Genomic DNA, 23249 nt, shown 5'->3' on the forward strand with positions numbered 1-23249 from the left:
TAACAAGAAAGGAGATGAAAATAGCACAAAAAGAAAAGCCTTGTTCAGAAACATCATGTGGGCAGAAAAAGTGAGAGATTATTCATCATAATGACTTACTTAACCACAAGGGAAAACATGAGTTAGAATGACATTGTTTTCATCACACTTTCCCCCTGAGTAATTCAAGAGACTAACTACCTCAGTCTTATGTAATGGACGGCAATTCTGTTCACATTGTTTTGCTTTGTTCCTGAATCATAGCAGATATTAGTAATTAAGAGTTCCTAAAGATGACCAACTTATTCTCCTCTCAGAAGTGACCCTCCCCCAGATCATATGAACTCATGAATACTAAAGGACCAGCTTATTTGATTGATCTTAACCATCGTAGTTATCTACTCATTTCTCATTTGGCTAATTTCCTTATTTTATCCCCTATTGCTCCATCTGTTCAATTATGAACACTGCTGGTTCTATCATTTTTTATAGAAGAAACTTATCTGTTTCTCCTCATACTTAACCATATCATTCCAACTTTCGATTACTTCCTCAACTTGAGAAGCAGGGTGAGACTTCTAAACACAGCATAGAGAATCTGGCGGGATGCGGGGGGGAATAATTCCTGCTCTGATTTGGTCAATAGCTGAGAGCATGAACTTTGAATATTGTTTTCCTCTCTGGGCTTCAGTTTCCTCATTTACCAATATTAATGGGAAAACTAAATAATATATAAGACATATGTTGATTGAAACAACAATGTGATTAAGAGTGGCACCAAGTTCCCATATGCTATGTAAAGAGATGGTCTTTTCATATCTGTATTAGTCACTTGTATACTCCTGTGTTTACCACACACGTATTTTTCATAATATTTATTTATGGAGCACATTCATATAAATGTACCTATTTTTCTAATATATTTGTCATTATTGTTTCACTATCTTATATTATAATCTTTGTTATAAATGAGAGAGCAGTGGAACAAATGGCAGGAGACCCACATTCTAGGCTCCTCTGAACTACTTAAATCTCATGACTTTGGACATGTCACAGAGGCTCATTGGGATTCAGTTTTATTGATAAAAATAAAAAAATTGGGAACATTATCCCTTATAATTCTATAATTGTATGATATTTGCATTAATGAAGACAGAAACAATGATATTGTGGGGTAACAGTTCAACCCCAAAGTCGTGTGGCTTAAATAACAACAATTTGTGTGTCACACACAGAAAGCTGGATTGCAAGATGGTTGGGAGATACCTAATGATGCCTGTGGTGTCCCAGCAAACCAAGCTGGAACCCCACTTTCACCATGGCAGGGGGCCCATCTCAAGCCACATTGCTCTGCTACCGCTTCATTGACCAGAACAAGAATCATGGTCTAACCTGATTGACAGGCAGCTAGCTCAGTGTGTAGCCATTATTACATCCCTGAGAGACAGCTGTAGCATGGACATTGTGGGACACTCAGCATTGTCTCTGCCATTGTGCCAAGTCAGAATAGAGCAAGGAGTCCCCCAGGGGAACAGTTCCTTCGGTCCCATCTTTAACATCGGGGCATTCAGAACATGTTTGTCACTCAGTGCTTTCTAAGCGAGCGGGAGAATCTTCCTCTTAATCGAATGGCGCTTGACATTGAGGGGTGGTTCATAGACTTCTCTTGGACCATTAACACATCCGGAAGTTCCAAATTCCCTAACTCTTATCCCTCACGTTTAATGGTGAGAAATGTGTGCTTCCTCCATTGAGTGTTTGGCTAGTGGGAAGAACTGACTGGGACCTACATGACACATGTGCTGAGACGTGGAATGCTCGTAGGTTGTCCTTTGGAATGAGAAATATAAATAGGAAGTGAGAGGAAGCGCTATAAGATGAATTTTACAAGAGCTTTCATGTTGATGTAGGTGATTTTGGTATCATATGTCATCCTGTATTTTTTTAGGCAGGAAGAATAAGCCTTGGAGAAGAGAAAGAGCAAAGAAAATGATTATGAAAAATCAAACATGGGAGCATAGAGGTCAATTCAGACCGAGCGTGGGAATGGTACTAAGCAGGAGACATCATCAGCCTTTTAGTTTGCTCTTTCTCTTTACCAAAGTAAGGGGAGCCTTGTCTTGATTGAATGGCTTCCACTGCAGGACCCGGGTGGTTTATGCAGTGGAGTAGATGATGACAGATGACACTCTTAGGTGAAGGCCTTTGGGATGGCAATGTGCGTAGAAGGATTTTTCCTGGGAGATTTGCTTCTGCCCACTAATTGTGGTCATGTATTTTATGGCTTTGGGAATTCCATGGCCACTAGAATGAGTCCCTGTGCTGCACGAACAGTGTTTAGTGTCTGACTCAGCAAAAGCAGTAGCCGTTGGGACTTCCCATGGTGCTTCTGAAACTACCCTTTGTAAAGTCAATCTTGACATTAATTTTCACATCCCAAACTGTGTTTTCTTGCCTCATCCTGCATAATTGGTTTGCAGTAGCAACTGAAGATACCCACGTTTTAAAATTCTAATTTTTAGGCCCTACTTTTTTATGCTTATCCTTTTATCTGGCCTCTACTTCTCCTTAGCATTACCAGGAAACACCTTCTCTGCCAACTCTTTAAATATTAACATCGTTTGGATTTTTATCCTTGGTCTTCCTTGTTTCTCCTTCAATATATTTTTTTTTAAGAGGACCGTACCCACTTTAGTGGTATTCAACTACCACCAAAAACTTTAAAATGACAAATTCTGGGTCAATTCAACCACCCACTTTCTCTGTGCCTACACCAGGGTGTATCCATCTGAAAAAATAAAAGAAATAAGCAGTTGGTGCTATTCCCCATTGGTAGTCTACAGGCTGGCCCAAGCCCCTAACACTGCCGGGCTGTCTTTCTATTTGTTGTAAACTCTGTCCTCTCTAAATCTCAGCATGAGCCATTTTGGATCTTCTATCCCTATTAACAGATGATGCCTCATTTATCTTCATAGATTGGAAATAGAAACCATTGGCCAGCCTGCGTATCAAAAAGGAGAGGCTGATGAATGTTGTTCAGTGTTGTACAGAGGCCAAGGAAGGTAAGATCTCAGTGGTGGGTTTAGAAATAAGGCCTTCATTGGTTAGTTTGCTAAGATTTTCAGCAGAGGAGCTGGGGAAAAGCACACTGCAGTGGGCTATCAACACTGATGGGGATCATGTAAGGGATCCTGGTGTTCCCAAAACATTTTACCCAAGCATTACTATGAAGGGAAAGGAAGATATAGGGTAATAGTTGCAGGGTCATGTGGGATTGAGAGAGGGTATTTATACGATTAGAGAAAATCAGCATGTTTTAATGGGAAAAGCATCAGTAAAGACAAAAGTTTGATAACAATTCCTTTGCTCTAGAAACTTCCTCCCGGTTTTCCTATTGCTTGTCTGCCCATGTGTTCCTGGTAAAGAGATAAGGTGGTTGAGGCTCACATTTCTGGTTTAGGTGACTGGTTAAGTAGTAAGTGCCTTTCACTGAATTGTAATAGTTAGTATTTCCCAGAGTCTCTGTGGTAAAGGATCAGGTTTCAAAAAAAACCCTCTCATTTGTTGTGTATGTTTGTGAACTATAATAAAAAACGCTTACTGGAAGAGTGCTCGTGCAGGTGGATGTTGCAGCATTGTCAAATTGCTATGAAGGTATTCAGTTGCTTACTTTTAGTTTCTGTATTTACTTCATGGACCACTTCAGATAATCCCAGACTATCACTGGTTCACAGCTCATGCTCTTAGGTGCACTGACCGAGAGAACATATAGGGATTAGCAATGTGGGGGATGCTGATAAGTTTCATTTGGACATGGGGAAGTTGAAACCCTGTTGGATATCCAAACAGTGATATCGGATAGGTAATTGGGTAGAGCACATGATAGACACTTTAGGGAAAAGTTAACCCATAAAATACCATGATGTCCATCAATTGTGGAATGAAAAACTACAATGTGGCACATCTGTATCATGGTAGACTATTCAGGAGTAAAGAATGTGAGCATTAAAGCTAAATGTCTCAGTGTAGAAAGAGCTCCAAGACATGTTAGTAGGTCAAGAGAAAAATAGGGTATGCTATGACAAAATTACATTTTTATAATACCCATGTATATAAGAAGCATTGACAACCCCTGGAAGGACATACATTTATTAACAGTACAGTAGTTACTTTTATGAAGGAAGTTAGGGTTAATGGGGACTGTAACAGGTTAGATACATATGTTACCTTTTAAAAAGTATACATATATTTTTATTGATTTCAGAGATGAAGGGAGAGAGAGATAGAAACATCAATGATGAGAGAGAATCATTGATCGGCTGCCCCCTGCATGCCCCACACTGGGGATTGAGCCTACAACCGGGGTATGTGCCCTGACCGGGAATCGAACCATGACCTCCTGGTTCCTAGGTTGACACAACCACTGAGCAACACCAGCTGGGCCATATGCTACTTTTCAAAGTTAACTTCTCTATTGATTTTATACAGAAAATTTTTATTATATATATATATACATACACACACACACACACACATATATATATATATATATATATATATATATATATATATATATATATATATATAATTTGGGTAAATAAAAATCAGAATCATAAAGTTTTTGAATCACTTAAAATTGCTTTAAAATATATAGAAATATAAAAGTTATCAGTGGCATGTTATAGTTTGCTTGTATAGTAATTATGTAATTAAGGAGGCAATTTAACATAGTGAGTAGCAGTCTTTAGTAGCATATAATCACAAGTTCAAGTCCAGGTCTGCCACTTAAAAGCTGCATGATCCTGGAGAAACTTTTTAACCTCTACCCTTAGTTTTCTCATCATTAAAATGGAGATAGTAATGGTATTTACCTTGTGTTATTGTTAAAATTTATTTTAACTATTATTTATTATTTTAATTATTTAAACCATTTTTTACATGATATAATGCCCGTAATATGCTTAGCTCAGAGCTTGGCAAAAGTGCATTATATAACATTATAAATGTTATATCCCTCAAACATTTTCTTGTTAGACTCTTCAAATATGTGGAATTACATAAAATATGAAATCAGACAGCACCTATCTCTTTTCCCCCCCTTTTGTAGTTTCATTATAATAGCAAAGCAAAAGACCTAGAATATTTTTATTTTCATTTTGTTTGCTTATTTGTTTTGTATGCAGTGCCTTTGAGCAGTAGGTCATAATTGGGTCTTGAGAAAGAACATTGGGAACCAGAGAAAACTTCAGATTCTCAGTCGTAATGGTTATGTGGTTTGGAGCACGTAACCTCTGAAACCCACTGTGCTTCTCTGTTACATGGGGCTGGTGTTCCTTTCCTCCTCGAGCTGTTGTAGAGATTGACAGATACAATCTTGACAGGCCCTTGGAGAACACATGCTCCATAAATTTTACTTCTCTTTCACTTCTCTGAACAGACAGGGCATTTAAACACATTCTCTGTTTCAAAATTTTACTTTAGATAAACCTATATGATTACATTAAAAAACTACATCTCAAATATACTTGTGCATCCCCCCCCCCCCAACCCTGGAAAGTTCTTTCAGAATACTCATTCCATGTAATCAATTAGGCAAACATTCTTATCCTATCCCCATCGACTTGCTTAATTCAAAATACACTGAAATATTTTCTTCTTGACTTCTCATATTGAGAAAAGAAAGAACTTGACAGAAAGAAGGAGTTTTAAAAGTCCTTGTTGAATGATAATGGGAGAAATATATGGTGTGTGGAAAGGTGGGGAGCGTCCCACATAATGAATCCTGTGCAGAATGTACGGCGGGGAATTCAATACCATGCTTCTAAAACCTCTATAGTGCTTACTGTAAGTGATATTTTTGTGGCCTTTTCTTTGCCCAGATATTTGTCATGCTGCAGCTGATTTAGAAAGAGATTCATGGAAAGTCATAATTATTTAAAGAAGGGAACAGGCAAAGTGTTCTTTTGCCATGTCTATAAATCTTTCCTTATGCTCTGCTGAGAACTCCGCTCCGACTGTCTGATTTAACCATGTAACAGGAGTATATTATAATGTCAGGAGTTGTCAGACCCTCGGAACTCTCCCTAATGCGTGATCACAGCGGGGACAATTTCATTGTAACATTTGTGACTGCCAAGTATAAATACCATGCAGTTGGCACATTGACATCCCATCAGCGTGTTCTTCTCCATCCTTATACTTTAACTTTGTTGCAGTATTTAAATTTATAAAGTTAGACAAAGCTAAAATAAGAAAATTAAAATTCATAATAGAATGACAATGTCAGAAGAAAAACATTAAAAAAGAGAATTTTAAAAATATTACAAAGATATTGAAAAAGGTGGTGCACGTATTGTCAGTTCTGTTACCATTAGTTTTCCCCAGAGCATAAAAGCATGTCTCAAAACTATTTAAAATAGTAGATATTGAAAAAAATCACTGCAACATGAGATTTTAAAACTTCATGGAGAGGCTTGAGAGAAGATTCCTTTCTCATGATGAAGTTACCAACTAGGAGCATTTCACTAATTTTTCAGTGTGTTCATCTGCCCCAGTGTGTGCCACTATGGCTCCCTTAACAGCTATTGTTTTTCAAAACGGAAAAAATGCTAATTCTCCCATAAACTCAGATATAAAAAATGAATTTACAGATACAGTGTACTCATTTTTCAGTGTGATTATGCTCATTGAGTACACGTGCCTCTTTTTTTTTTTTTGGTAAAAACATGGAATCGATCATTAAAAATAAAATATAGAAAGGAAGATGGAAATGCATTACTTTCTTTCTGGTAATACCTCACTAAACTCACCTTTGTACTTCTAGATTAACCTTAACTTCTTGGTTAGTGATTTCTAAACAACATCCTGATTTTCCCCTCAGAGTCAATATTTTCTGATTGTCACGGAGAAGGAGCTTGCTAGGGGTTATGTACATGCTGAACACACTATAGGTTGTGCCCAGAGAGGAGATATTAGTCTCTTAGTCTATTTCATGGTGAATTCTCTCCCCTGTCTGGAAACCAGACATTGTTGCTAAAGTCTGGAGCCGTCCCTCTCCCCAGGGTGCATGGGAAGTCTGGACCTCATGTCTCAGCTACAAGACTGTGTCTTCATATCCAGCACCACTAGTAACACCCGATGAGGGCATGGACAGGTCACTGGTTGTCCCAATGCCAAAGCAAATATGATCAGAGAAAGATACGTTTTCAGTAGACATGAGACACGTACTTTGATTGGTAAATAAAAACCAACTCTTTAAATAAACAAATAATTTACTTAAATCGGACACCAGCATTCTTGGTCTTGATATGTTTCCCCAACTTTTGAAATTATAATATTAGTGTATTCTGCTCTGTTACATGTCATTTCTGTTGTGCTGATAGCATCTTTTTAGATTAGGTTAATGTCTGGTCAGAGCGAGGGAGGCCTTGCAGAGTCACCTTCTCCATTAGACTTATTCAACCCCCACCTAACATTTTTGTTTCTCACTTTATTCACTCTTTCCAGGCAATCCTACCCAAGCCCATGGCTTCAATGACCATCTCCTTGTGTTACATGCCTCGTTTATGTTCATCTTCAGCCCAGAGTTCTCCTCTAAGCTCCAGGCTGGTACGTTCAGTTGCCTATTTGGTATCTCCATGTAGACACCTTAGAGTCATTTTACATTCTACCTATCCTAAATGGAACCATCACCTTCTCTCTGCAAACAAAACAAAATAAGATCGTTTTCTAGCTTTGCTTTTTCAAGGGCAAGCAGCCTGGAGCCTGTCATCCTTGAAGGCTTGCTTTTTTCATGTGCCATGTCCAATCAATCCGCCACCAGATCCTGCTGATTTTACGTTCTCAGTATCTCCCAAACCAACAATGTCTCCCCGTTTTCATTGTCACCGCCCTAGTTCAAGCTTTCATCCTCCTCACCTGGAGACTGTAAACGCCTCCAAACACTTTCACTCTGTTGCTTTAAAATCAGGGCTGCACTGCACTGTGCAGTAAGTCACTGCTGGAATGATGTTTTTCTTAGTGTTGTTGTTGTTGTTGTTGTTTTTTTTAAATAAAATGTAACTTCCCATGCCATGCTCCTGTTTAAACAACCAAATGATTTCTCATTGATCTTGGAATAAGGATCAAAATATTTAACATGGTCTCTCAGCTCTGCCTGGCCTCCCCCCTACCTCCCTCTATCACACATCCCTTCCTTGGGGCTTTTCAGCTCATCCCTTTTTCATCAACACTCCCTCCTCACCACCACACACAGCATCTCATCAATGCCTACTCTTTGTTCAGATCTCAGCAAACTCATTAATTCCTCAAGGAAGTCATCTTGCCCCATCTGTTTTAGGTCCAATCTTCTGCTTACAAACTCTCAGAGCACCCTTGCACTTCCCTTTTCCAGAAAAGTTTTATATTTATATTTGCTTCAGTTGATATTTTATAAACATCTTCCATCCCGGATGATAAACTCCATATGAGCAGGCACTATATCTGTTTTTGCTAAATATTGTATCCCCAACCCTCAGCACAGCACTTCCGCTGGTTTCAGGGTGATTCGGAGTTCTACATGTTTATGCTCAAGTCCAATGTCTGCCTTGACTGGTAAAGCTGGTTGGTTTTCTGCTTCTGTTACTTTCATTCTTCTCTGCCTTGTTTGCATTTTTGTGCATCTGTACATTGTCCCGAGGAGTAAGAGATACTTTCTTTAAATGGACACGAAATTCATTAATATTTTTATTTGCATCATTTGGATTTTACTGTTTGTACCCAGGTCAGTTTTTTTTCTTCAGGGGAACACTAATGAATGGGTTACAGTAGCCTTTGTTCCCTGGGTGTGCTCATTTTGCATCTGGTTTTCAAGGCTGTACTTTGTCATCAACCATCTGCTTCTTAAGACAGGTCTCCATGTTCTCTAAGGATCTCAACTCCATCTGTTAAAACTTCCTGAGTATTTTGTTCATTGTCAACCCAATTAATTTAGTCTCACCCTCTTCCCTGGCCTAATTCTGATGATTACAGATTCCTGATAAACTTTGACTCTCAGGTTTCACAATTTCCCCAAGTCCCCTGACCTCCCTCCAGGTCTCAAGGACACCCTTTGTCTTTGGTTTCCAGCCCTTAAAGGAGGTATTTATCTACCTCCACAGTTTTAGGAATAAAGGACAAGAGTTTGAAGAACTTTCACTAAAAATACTGAACCTCATGAGTGCATACATACATTTCATTTTCATTGGTCTTTTGCTGTTGACTTTCCAAAAATTTCGCCTACTTTGCTTTTCAACAACAACAACAGGGAAAGGGACAAATGATCAATTTTTTTTTTCTTTATTGACTATATTCTCCTTGCTGTTCTTTACATCCCTGTGACTATGTTGTGACTACCAATTTGTACTCCTTAACCCCTTCACCTTTTTCACCTAGCCCCCTCCCCCTAGCAACCATCAGTCTATTCTGTGTCTATGAGCTGTTTCAATTTGACAATCTTTAATATCTACAAATTGAAGCTTAAAATTAAAATCCTGTTATTCCAAGAGAAAAGTTCTTTTTAGTACTTTTAAATCCTTTGGTACTTTTAAATCCTTTGGCCCAATATGTGTGGATGCATAAACAGAAGGAGGTGGCTCCATTAGTGATACAATAGGTCAGATGCTCTGGGCAAGCCTTTTTTGTGGTTACTTAAAACAATATTTTTAAGTGGATGCATCTTTCTCATTAGTACAACAAAATATCTTTACAAAGAAAAAATGAAAGTGTAGTTATTATATTAAAAATTAAAGAGTATTCTGAAAAAACAGTATGTAATTTGCCTTTAGTGCTTTTATCAGGCAGTTGAAAGAACCTACTATGTGCTGTAGGAGCTTAAAGATTTAAAGGCTACAGTCCCTGCATGCAGCAGCTTATTCCAAGCAGAACACAGAAGAGTGAATTCTCAGTAGAGAGTAATACAAAGTTAATTACATACACAAACAAATTTTGAGCTCAAAAATAGTAAAATAACCTACTATAAGATCTTTATTTTAAAAAGGAAAAAAAGTGGACACAAAGAAATTTGTGGAAATTATTTAGGGTTCTGCAGAACTAGAATTTGGAACCCTTCTGTTGCTCTTTTATTTGTTACATCTATGTGCTATAGGGGAAAGTTCATATTCTCTGACCTACTACTACTGGGAGAGATCTTTCCAAAAGTCTTTTTAACACTAGAATATTGCCTTGAGTGAAAATTGACATTGGTGATCCAAATTGAGAAAAATAGACTGAAGACCATCTCTACTCACTGAATTGTGTGAACAGCAATAGCCTTACCTAGAAGAAATTTGCTAGAAATGCCAAATTTCAGCTTCTACCCAGACCTTCTGAATTATGATCTTTGCTTAAATTCTTATGCATGTTAATTTTGAAAAGCTTATCTCTAGAATCCTTGATTTAGAGCAGTTGTCTTCAAACTTTAATATGCATCAAGTCATGGGGGGGGATTGTTAAGGTAACGCTATTGGGCTCCAGGCTCAGAGGCGAGGCCATAGCATTTGCCAGCACCTGCTGCTGATCTGGTGGCTATATTTTGAGAACTAGTGGTCAAAACAGTGATTCTCTATTCTGATTGTGCATCCAAATCTCCTGAGTAGCTTTAAAAAAAATACCAAGGCCCAGACACCATCTCCTGATAATCAGTTTTGCATTAGGCTAGTATTTTCTTGAAAATGTCCTCATGATTCTAATACGCCATATGGATCAGGAACTACTTGCTAGAAGGAGAGCCTCCGCATTTTCTATGGTTTGTGTGGGGTCCCATGAAACTCCCACCTTCCTAGTGACTCCAGGATCCTATCTCTGTTCACACAGACTTCTGCATGTCTCCAGGCCAGAGCTGTGCAGTGGTTAAAAGCTTACCAGAACTGGGTTCCAAACTTAGACCTGCTTTTTACTGGCTGTGTGGCCTTGGACAGGTTACCTTATGTCTGAGCTTTAGTACTGTATCTACTAGATGGAAATAGTAATTTACACCACTGTGGCCTGTTATAGGAAGTGTTAAATAAAGTATCAAATCACCTGGTCATATTAGAAACTCAGTAGTTGATAGCTTATAATAAATGTGATAGTACTCATCTCATGGGAGATGAGTATACAGTATTACTTAAAGTCATACCATTCATTTTTTCCCCAAATCTGAAAGTCTTTAAAAGAATGTTCAATATTAAAACTATATTGACTGAGTGGAATTCAGTGGCAGGTATAACTCCTGAAGAGGCCCAAACAAGGAAGTTTGCTTGTGATATTACAGTTTATTGCTCTCACCATCATTATTCAGAGTCTGCTCAACCTGTACAGTTCTATTCAGCATCCAAGGCAGTCATGCCTTCAGGAAGTGACTTACTGTCTGGTGCCATGGATAGTTTACTATTGAGAACTCCAATGGATTGTAAGTTTCTCTCAACACTAACATGGTTGAGGTCAATGATAGATGTGTCAAGCATCTGACCATTTCCTTGATTATGTTAGGGACAAATTAAATGTTTTCTATGGAAAACTCTATAATTTCTCTAATGCTGAATATGTAGGTGTGCAGTAAATGTTTTAATCAGTTGCTTTGGCAGACCATTTGGGTTTAGTTAGGTCATAAGAGGTCATCACTGTAGTTTACATGCTATAAGAAGCCTGGGGAACACTAGTTCAACCCCCCACAGTTCCTAAATGAGGAGCCAGGCGATCCGCCAGAGGTGAGTCACAGCTTTTCCCGAAACAGATTAGGAACTGTGTTCACCTAGACATACATTTTTCTGGTATATTCCTTTTGTTATTGTCATTATGTTGTCACATTCTTGAATTTACCAAGCTTCTGTCATATATTTAAGATGCTATTTTTTAATATGGTGGCAAGGCTTTTTATAATATAGGTCCTCTTTAGCCTTAATTTCATTAGGTTAAAGAGGTCCTTTAATGAATTCCAGGAACTTACTTCAAGTTACAGTTATCATTTTTATAGGTATTTGGGGTACCTAATAATTCTTGTGTAATTGTGTGTATGTATGTCCATGTAAATATGTGTCTGTGTTTCTGAGTCTATGTATGTATGTGTGTATGTTTGCATATGAGAAGGTTTGGGAGTGTGTATGTGTGTGTGAATGTGTGTGTCTGGGTGTGTGTTCCTGAGTGTGTGTGTGTGTGTATGCACACACACATACACACTTTCTCAAATGCATATATACACACATATATATGACATGTGTGTGTGCATGTGAGTGTGTAGGTGTGTGTACAAATGCGAGGGAGTCCCGGATCCATTCTCCCCGTGAAACTCACTGTGCTCCTCAGCAAAGAGCTAGAGCTTCCCCAGCTCTCTGCCAGGTCTGGGCTGACAGAAGTCTGCCACATTCAGGCTGCACACTGTCTAAACTGAAAAACGTCCCCCTTTACCTAGGGTATTTTTGGTATCAAAGACTCTTTAGTCACTTGTAGACTTAACAGTCTTTAAAAATAAAACCTTTATTTCTTTTCTGAGTGCTGCAATGTAGTCTCTGTTGGTGCTAAATGAAAACTGAGTTTGGAAGAAACATGTACCAAAAAAAGAAACGTTATATTAGCAGGATGACTTGCTATAGCCGTTTTGAATTGCAATAGATACTATTTTATTCTCCAAGAGTGAAAAAGTTTCGAAGCTCATGTACACTCCTTTAGAAAGGAAATCACAGAAGCTAAGTGTTTGAAGGACCCACAGAGCTCCCCTTCTCCCCTAGGTATCAGTTCCATGCTCCTCTAAAATGAAGGCTTAGGTTATTTTTCTTATGTCATCCCTCTCATTTGCTTCCCCAAAGAATCACAATTTAGGATTTTTTTCCCATCTTGAACACCCTGGACAGCCAGACCTGCCTGACATGAAATACGTTACTTGTTCTGGATCTTAAATGAAATATCTAGTATGATGTTCAAATGTTTTCTTAAAGGAACACCAATAATTTAGGAAGACAGAATAAAGCATGCCTGACACTTCGGAAAGGCATTCGCTTATCTAGGCACTAAAATGTTGCTTATTTAGGTTAGAATTATACAACTGAAACATGAAAAAGGTCATTTTTAGAGACACAATAATTATTCTTTTGTAAAAGATGATGCCTTGCAATTTAAGGAAGCTCCCCCAAAATGCAAAGTCTGGTGTATTGACAACAAACTTATTGACATTGTCAAGTAGAATATTCATGTTAAAATGCTCCAAGGGTAAAGCATAAGATCTTTAACAAAACGGATATCTAGCAAGTGAACACATTGTCTAAGCTGATAATTCATGACATTAGCATATTTTCAGTTTATATGAAGTTTCTACTTGTGTCCCTAGCCAATGCATAGTCAGGGGAAAAATTCACCGCTTTTCTCTTTTAAAAACGTATTTTATATTTATATTATTTATTTATTTCATACTTAGTTCATGTATATCCAATTATGGCAATGTCAGTAAAAACACTGTGACTTTAGGAGATGGATAGATGATAACTTCACAATCCCCACTTGTCCACAAATAGGTGAAACCTATGTTGTATTTATAGCTACAAGAAATGTGACATTTCTGTCTGGAAGAAAAAGCACATGAAAGCAACGGAGAAAAACAAAGTGATAAATTAACCACTAAAAGATAACAATAAATAAATATAGAAAACTGGTGGGGAAATGAACCTAAGCATTTCCCCCGAATGCCCTTCCTCCAGTGATCCACACTGCTTATGTTTTCTGAGGGTAGTAGTTTCTGACCCCAGGGACTACAGTCCTCATAGAAAACAAGCCGATGCGAAAGGCACAGTGATCCTTTCTCTAGGTCAGGGGCTGGCAAATGTTTCCATAAAGGAACACATAGCAAATATTTTAGGCTTCGTGGGCTCAAGAGACGAAATCAAGGCTATTATGGAGGCCCTTATATAGCCATTTATGGTACCCATTAAAAACGTCAAAAAGCATGTTTTGCTTGTGTGCTATACAAGAACAGGTGGTGGGTGGGATTAAACTTTCATTAAAGAATTGGAATTTCAAAATTCTGTCCTATATCAGACATACCATTAATATTTTATAAAAATTAAATTAGTTAGGACAGAGCTTTAAAACATTTGAATGCCTTTTTCCCCCCTTATCACCATTGCTATTTTCCATTTAAAGTACTATTTTAAGAAAAAGATGGTCAGCCTTCAAATTGGAGAAATTTTCCTCATGGGAAATTTCTATTGTTTTATCTCAGAGTCAAAAAGTTACAAATCACCGTAACCGGTTTGGCTCAGTGGACAGAGCGTCGGCCTGTGGACTGAAAGGTCCCAGGTTCGATTCCGGTCAAGGGCATGTACCTGGGTTGCGGGCATATCCCCATTAGGAGATGTGCCGGAGGCAGCTGATCGATGTTTCTCTCTCATCGATGTTTCTAGCTCTCTATCTCTCTCCCTTCCTCTCTGTAAAAAATCAATAAAATATATATTTTTAAAAATGTTACAAATCAGAAGATGAACACAGAGCTAATAGCAGAGATGTAAACAGAAATAATAAGAATGGTAGAGGTGATCAAAGAACTGGATTCAATGTCAATACTTTATGATTGGATACTCTGATACGAGATTTCTTTGTTTTTTTTTCATTCATTTTATTTTTTTAATCCTCTCCTGAGGATATTTTTTCATTGATTTTTAGAGAGAGGGAAAGACAGAGAGAGAGATCAATGTGAGAGAAACACATCAACTGGTTGCCTCCTGCATGAGCCCCTACCAGGGCCCAGGCTGGGGAGGAGCTTGCAACTGAGGTACATGCCTTTGACCAGAATTGAACCTGGGACCCTTTGGTCTGCAGTCCTACACTCTATCCACGGAGCCAAACCAGATAGGGCTGATATGAGATTTCATAATTAATATTTATGTCATTCTAAAAGTTTCAGAAAAGATATTTCATATTCAATTGTAAAACATTATCTAACGATTGAGGTATGTGTTACTCGAGGGAGAATGGTATGTTTGCACCTGTTCATTCAACTGGGGCAAACAGGCACATTCTCTTCAAGATGGGAGCATGTGGGGAGCAGGGAGTGTCTCGGCCCAGCCTGTTCTGTGCTTTCATCTTAGAAGGAACAGAACTTAGCAATGTATTTTTCTCCATTGGCATTTGTGGAATTATGTAGTTTGTCTAAATTAAGGAAATGAAAAGAAACTCGATATTTTTGTTTGAATCCATGTAGGTGGTAAACTATGTAAACAAGACAGGAAAATATGATACACAGGAAGAACATAACCTTTTCAAGCAAACAGGACGCTACAGAACATCATATGTCCTAATTTGGGGGGTGGAATGTGATGTGCCAAGCAACTCACATTTTTTAAAAAGTCAACCATCAACTCATTAACCAGTGTCTGCAAGCAGATGTTGGCTTAAGCTGTGGTGCTCTTTGGTGTGTTCAGGGAAGTGAAGATAGATATCAGCTTTTCAAACAGAAAGTAGCTATCTAGGATAAAAAATGACTTCTTTCCTCAAATCTTACTTGCCATATTATGTTACATTAGAGGAGGAAACAGTACGTTAACTGTGCAATGAGACAGGAATACAAAACTGTAAAGGAGAACGCACTTTCTCAGCTTAGATACATGCCATCATCTTAGTCACGGGTAGCCATACTGAAATGATGGCCAGATTGTTTTATGCAAACCAGTTGCTTGTGAATTGAAAGAAACTTTTCAAAAAACAACCCCGAAGTCTGAGAGATGCTTTGCTATGTTAAATAGAGACAAGAGACAAGGTAATGCAGAGTGAGTGACTCAGTACTGGGTGCTTTTTTGTCAACTGTAATGCCTGGGCCTCTTGTTAATGTGAACACCCACATTTTAGGGCTGCTGATGCTTTTCTTTTTTCTTTCTTTCTTTATTTTCTTTCTTTCTTTTTTTTTCATATATATATATATTTTAGAGGCCCAGTGCACAAATTCATGCACCAGTGGGGTCCCTCAGCCTGGCCTGTGGGATAGGCCTGAAACCAGCTCTCTGACATCCCCCAAGGGGTCTTGGATTGTAAGAGGGCACAGGCCAGGCCAAGGGACCCCACTGGTGCATGATTGGAACTGGAGAGGGACATGGGAGGTTGGCCAGCCAGGGAGGGACTGTAGGAGGGTGCCAGGGTGTGCCCAGCCCATCTCACTCAGTCTTGATTGGCCAGACCCCAGCAGCAAGCCAACCTACCGGTTGGAGCATCTGACCCCTGGTGGTCAGTGCACATCATAGAGAGTGGTTGAGTGGCCTTAGCATATCATTAGCATATTATGCATTGAATGGTTGAATGGCCAACCAGTCAACCAGACACTTAGCATATTAGATTTTTATTATATAGGACTAGAGGCCTGGTGCACAAATTTCTGGAATCATATTTAATTGATTCCAGAAATATAATCTCTAATTTTATTCCTTCAAAAATTTTTCCTAGAGAAGGAATCTCACAAAATCATTTTCATTCAACTATCATCTTCCTTAAACATTGGTTGCAGTTGTGTTCCCTGGGGACTGACTCAAACTGAAATTACATGCAGGACTTCATTAGGGATTGCTCTCTGGACAGACAGCCATGGAAGAGAAGGGAAAAAAGTGAAAGGTAGAAGAGAAGGGGGTGGTAAGGGAAGAGAAAATGGGTTGGGAGTGAGAGTGAAGAAAAGGGGAGGGAATGGAGGGGCATAGAGGGAGGGGTTTGGGCAGAGAGAGAAGAAGTTGGAGCTAGGATGCTGCCTCAATAACAGAGTTATCTCATATTTCAGTGAGGGTGTTGGATCTTTACACTATTCTGTATACCATACTAATAGTTTATATGTAAACTATATGCTATGCTGTATATTCCAGACACTGTACTCTATAATATTTTCTATTCTATATACTACCATAATGTACTATATACTATTTTATTTACTATACTAATTCTATATACTGTGTGCTCACTTTTATTCCATATACTATATTAATATATATTACATAGTAATATATATTACATAGTATATATTACATAGTATATATTACATATATACTAATATATAATATATACTACACTAATATATAATGTATATTATGTAAATTATATACATGCTAATAGTTTATACTATATAGTTATATTGTAACTAGAGGCCCGATGCACAAAATTTGTGCATGGGTAGGATCCCTAGGCCTGGCCGGTGATCAGGACCGATCTTTGGGGCGACTAACAGGGCGATGGGGGGGGGCACTGGCACCCACTTTGGCTGGCATAGCACCACCTGCTCGCTGTCCCTGCCCCCCCCCCCGCCACTACTGCCCACTTGCCAGCTGGCCCCACCCCCCGCCACCACCACTAGTTGCCTTCCTCTGCAGGGTGATTGGGGGCTGGGGGGCCCACTGGCACCTGCCTTGGCTGGCCTGGGGCCTGCGGGCTGGGGGCAGCTCCTGCATTGAGCGTCTCCCCCCTGGTGGTCAGTACATGTCATAGTGACTGTTCGTTCTGCTGTTTGGTCATTCAGTCGGTTTACATATTAGGCTTTTATTATAAAGGATGCTATCTATATATTATACTTTACAATTTACACCAGCTATCAGATACTGCTAAACCTGTAAGAAGGCTTGCAGTTGTGAGAGACCTCTCTCTTTGTCCAGGGCGCTTTCTAAAGGGATGTTTCTGGAGAAGACTGAGAGCTGCCGACAGCTCTCCCAGCAGCTGGGGGAATAAGTCCTGAGGCCCTGAAGGGATGCTGCTGCTCCTCACAACACCCACTACTGCTTTAGAAGGAGGAAGATTATTTTAACTTCTAACCTAAACTCCTCCCATTAAATAGCTTATATGTTTAATTATGGGAGTACTGAGCAGCTACTTTTTTCATATACAGACTACAGATTTTGATCATGATGCAGAATGAGTTCACTAATATAACTAAAAGCCAGATGAACAATCCCAAGTCCATTATTTTCTAAGCTTCGAAAGCATTTCTCCATGTTTCCTAGATACACTGGTAAAATCTAGGGAAAAAGTGTATTGATTTTGTATAACATTGTTGCAGAGATTATGGCAAGAGGACACAATACATAACAATGCTTCGAAGACACTGTTGTCATTTAACTACCCGGAGGAGGCCAGCTATTCAGGAGCACAATATTTTTTCATTTTATAGTAGACTGTGGGATAAAACATATGTAAGCACATTTTGGAGTATAAAGTAGGGTCCAAGACTATATATTTAATTTGAAGAGATAGGTACTAGGCATTTAGGGGAGATAGAACAATTCATTTATTTTACTTGAATTGCATACTGAAAATCATTTGGCAATGTAAGAGGTGCGTCAGTGATCCATGGGGTTGCACCAGCTCAGTGACCTCCATCAAGTGGCCAAGGGACACCTCCTAGGAGCCAGATGCAGCAGGGGTGTTTTGTTGACACTCCAGTCATTAGACTATTGGGAAGTCAATGCTTCAACCCAGAATATTTCCTGGAACCACAGTTGGAATCACATAATGAGGATTTCCAGTTAATTCTGTTATGGAGACATAGCTTTCTTTTACATGACTGCATTGATAGGACCAACTGGATATTTAAGAGCTTGAATTAAATGAAATTCTTAGAAAAGTAGTCAATTCTAATAAGTTGAGGGAGATATTTCAGATTTCAGAACACCTTAGATATACTAGAGATAACACTTGAACTTCAAAGTCTGCACACATGAAAAATATTAAAATTTTCACTTTTGAGGTAACTCAGGTAAGTTTTTCCTGATTTATACTTTCAATTAATATATAAATTATTGCCTTCTACATTGCAAGTCGATGACACCATCCATTCCTTAGAAGGGCGGGTGCTTTAAGGGGATCTTCCAGTAGCAGAGACGAGTAAACCAGAATTATAAAAGATAATCCATCAAGTTAAGGGGAATTTTATTGCAAAGAAATAAAAGAGGCTCTAAATCTGGTTAGATGAACAAATGATCTTTAAAAACGATACCTTCCAAAAGACTAGACAGAAAGCCATAACTTATAGGTAAAACAGTGGTATCGTTTTCTGCTCATTGAACTTGCTCAGTGATTTATTTTTTTTCCAGTGTGGAATAAGAAAATGAGGCCTTGGTAAGGACTTTTAGAGGTTATGCTTTCCACTTGTCTGCCTCTAGAATGGTCTGAGAATCTTCGGGTAAGACTTTCATTCTCTAGGCAGACATAAAATTGCTGAACTTTTATAGAAAGGTTGCCCTCTAAATAGTACTTCCAGTCAAGATTACAAGTTCCATAAATTGTGTGCCAAAGTGTGAGCTGCTCCTTTACCAGCTGCTGGAATTGCCTGTGCCCAATGGTGGCAGGAATTTTTAACCCAAAATCCTCTGCATCTTTGTCTTCCATTATTTTATTTACTTTAAATACATACACAGGTGTCCATGTGTAAGAGATACAAGTCCTCTTTAAAGTTATTGTGTGTCCAAATGGCTAATAACCAACCTGATTTCTATAATTATCAGCAAATACTGAAGCTATAAGTGGGTCCTGCCTCTGGGCCATACAGAACATGCAGAATCCACCTTCCTACAAATTTAAGAATGATGCTGTAAGTAAGCAACATTCTTTAAAACTGGGATAGCAATAGGCATTTCTCTTTCTCCTTTATTGTCTAGTTTTTTACTAGCCTCACGTCTTAAAACCTGAGAAGTTGAAATTAATCATTAGGTTTTCAGTTGACTTGGATGGGAGAGAGATCCTAATTGTACTATTTTCTTGAAAGATTTTAAATAAATAACATCTGCTGTCTTAGCCATAGATGATTTAATTTTTAACATGTGCTTTCAACCTTTAATTTTCTGCAAAGCAGCCACATCAATTATTAATTTCTTTATATTTCCTCAAAGCAAGTCAGACTTAAGATTCTTCATAAATATTTAAGAATACTGCTGCAAAATAAACAGAAACTTATACTTAACTTTTAATTGGAAGTTTGAGAACCAATGATTGCAAAAGCAACTAAAAAGCAAGACAAACATGCTAAAGAATCCAGAGAAGTAAGAAAGCAGATGCTAGAACAAGGAGGCCAGATTCTGTCTCAGTTTTATAATGTGAACCTCATTTACTGCACATTTTACTGGGATAAAAGGATGTGGCCAAATTTATCTCAGGCCTGACTCACGATAGGTGTAATTTCTGATAGTTTCATTTTTATCTTTCTCTTTCTCTCTCACACACATTCCCATGCACGCCATATACTCTTTACCATTAATACCCACCAGGTTACTGAAAGAATAAGTGCATAAATATATTTAAAAAAATAGCTTGCAGCCCTGGCTGGTTTGGCTCCGTGGAGAGAGTGTCAGCCTGTGGACCAAAGGGTCCCGGGTTCAATTCTGGTCAAAGGCATGTGCCTTGTCTGCAGGCTCCTGACAGGTTCAATTCCCTATCAGGGCACATGCCTGGGTTGCAGGCTCGATCCTCAGTGGGTGGCATGTAGGAGGCAGCTAATCAATGATTGTCTCTCATCATTGATGTTTCTATCTCTCCCTCTCCCTTCCTCTCTGAAATCAATAAAAATATATTTTAAAAATAAATTAAAAAAATAAAAAAATAGCCTGCATGTAATTAAAATAGTAATAATAGTTCTAACCTTTCTTTCTTATTGTCATTCACAAGGCTTCTGAGATAGATGTTGTTATGGGTTGAATTGTATCCATCCCCCACTCGCCCAATAAGATATGTTAAAGTCCTATCCCCTGGTACTTGTGAATGTGACCTATTGGGAAAGAAAGTCCCTGCAGATGTAATCAAGTTAAGATGAGGACTCTGGATTAGGGTGGTCTAGAATGCAATATGACTTGTGTGGTTATAAGAAGAGCAGAACCACACAAAAAGACATACAGAGAGAATGCCATGTGACGATGCAGAAACTGGATTGATTCATTTATGAGCTAAGTAATGTCTTATATTGTGGTCAACACCAGAAACCAAGGAAAGGCATGGAACAGATTTTTCCCTAGAGCCCTCAGAGAAAGCATGGCCTCACTGACACCTAGATTTTAGACTTCTAGCCTCCAGAACTACTAGAGATGGATTTCTATTGTTTTAAGCCAGCTTGTGGCACTTTGTTACAGCGGCCCTAGGGAATAAATATAGAGACTTCAAACAAAGCTATTTTTCTTTCTTTGTTTAAAAAATTATGAAATAAAACATATGTATCATGCATGGAATGTATGTACAATTCAACAAATAATCTCTCTCTATATATAAAAGCCCAGCAACTAGAATGGCAGAATGACCAGAATGACTGATGGCTATGACGCACACTGTGGCAGCCAACCAGCCTGATCTGGGCCCTGATCGCCACCCCCGAGCCCCGGCCAGCCTGGCCTCCGACCAGCCCCCAGCACCCTGATCAGGAGTGGAGATAGCCGGCCAACCACCTGCGGCCCCTCCCCCCCTACAGCCTAGCCCAATGGGCCCCCATTGGGGCAGGCTGGCCGGACCACACCCATGCACAATTTTGTGCACTGGGCCTCTAGTTATAAAATAAACATCCATCTAACCACCATCAGTAAATGAGATACTGCTTCACTCCTAATAGGCCTCTATATCTCTTCCTTACCCATAGCCTCCTTTTTGCCTCCAGGGATAGTCCTTTGTTAGCTTTTATTTAGAGTTCTATCACCTCTGTGATCATATTATAAGCAATATGGTTTAATTTTTGTACTGATAAATCTTTAGAAGAGGATATATTTAGATAAATCTACCTGATAGAAATGCATTTAGAGCTCTGTTTAGGCAAACACGCCAGTTACTAATTGATAAATATAAATTAAAACCAACACTCTGTAAAATCATGTTTTAAATAAGCATATTCATTCAGTCGATTCACTCATTGAACACATTATTACTAGGGACATAGTGAGTGAACTTCATTTTTCAGGCATTTTCTAGGATAGAGATGAAAAATAATGTCAATAATTCCACTTTAACACAGTGTATAATTTAAAGTAAAATTATTTTTTATAGTCATCCTTAATTGTTATATACATATACATACACACTGAGAGTTTGTGAAATTTAATAATATTCTTTATAATATCAAACACTTGATCAATACAATGGATTTTACCAGTTCATAGTTTAACTTGGTTGATTTATGTAAGCATGAAGGCATAGTTTTAGATATGCTTCACATTTTACTTTTCATCACTAGATTCATTTACGGAATTTACCTAGTCTGTGCATATGAATTACTTTTAGTATTTCCATGTATATATATTTTTTCTAACAGAAGGTAAGCAAATCTTTCTTTTTTATAGACTACTTACTGTCCTATGCGAATAAGCATGACAATGTGGTATATGTGTGGAGGTAAAGGGATTCAAAGTAGTTTCCTTTGTTTAGCCCTAAAATGTTTGTCAGTAGAATCTGTCACATGCTTTAGAAGCACTGGGGCACGAGTGCTTCCTGCTTTCTGAGAAGGTCATGGTCCCCAGGAGAAAAGAACGGCTTGGCTAATGAGTATAATATAATGACGCTTTCTGAAGCCCAGGCAAATTTCAGGTGTGTTTTGCAGTTCGGATGAGAAAGTGATGAACTCTACCTAGAGAGGAAACGATGAGTCACGTAGGCACTGGCACGTGAAAAGCCGTTCTTGTCTCTTGAAGGAGCTTGTACATAGTGAACCGCAAGGTCAAAGCAGAGCAAAGTATGTGGCCTGTGCTGGGTTTTTTTTTAATGCCAAGAAATACACCTAAATAATATTTATTTATTGTTATTATTAACTTTGTGCTGACTCTTAGTTGGTCTTGGAAAGTTGTGGGAAAGTTACCAGCTTCATCGATTATTATTTAGTTAGCAGGAAATATGATTTGGTTGACTCCTGCACTATCACAGGTATCACAATGACGTCCCCCCTTCGGTTATAGAGACTTCTGTTATTTATTTCAAGCATGAAAATATTTTGGTGTGCTTTATAATTTCCACACTTTTTTATGCAAAGGGCTGAGAAAGAAGGGGAAGACAGGGTGTAATCATTTAAGTTGCTCAGTTGCTAGAATTAGATATTTTGGGTAGAGTATGAAACGATTTGGAGATGGCCTGGTCAGAGAAGTTTTTATAGAGCAAATGACTGAACTGTATATCCAAGAATGATGGTAGAAGGATGGTGATTAATGTAATTTTTCTGGAAAGAGTGGAGAATTAGGGAACAGGCAGGCAGAAGAAAGACTTGCAGGTACATGGATATGTAAGAACCACTGGAGGAAGAGGTGTCAGTGAGGGAAACAGATAGAGCAGTCAGAGACAGAAGCAAGAGCCTCAGGAAACTGGTGCCA

This window comes from Myotis nattereri, assembly GCF_964212035.1.
Source record: "Myotis nattereri genome assembly, chromosome: 6".
Taxonomy (NCBI): Eukaryota; Metazoa; Chordata; class Mammalia; order Chiroptera; family Vespertilionidae; genus Myotis; species Myotis nattereri.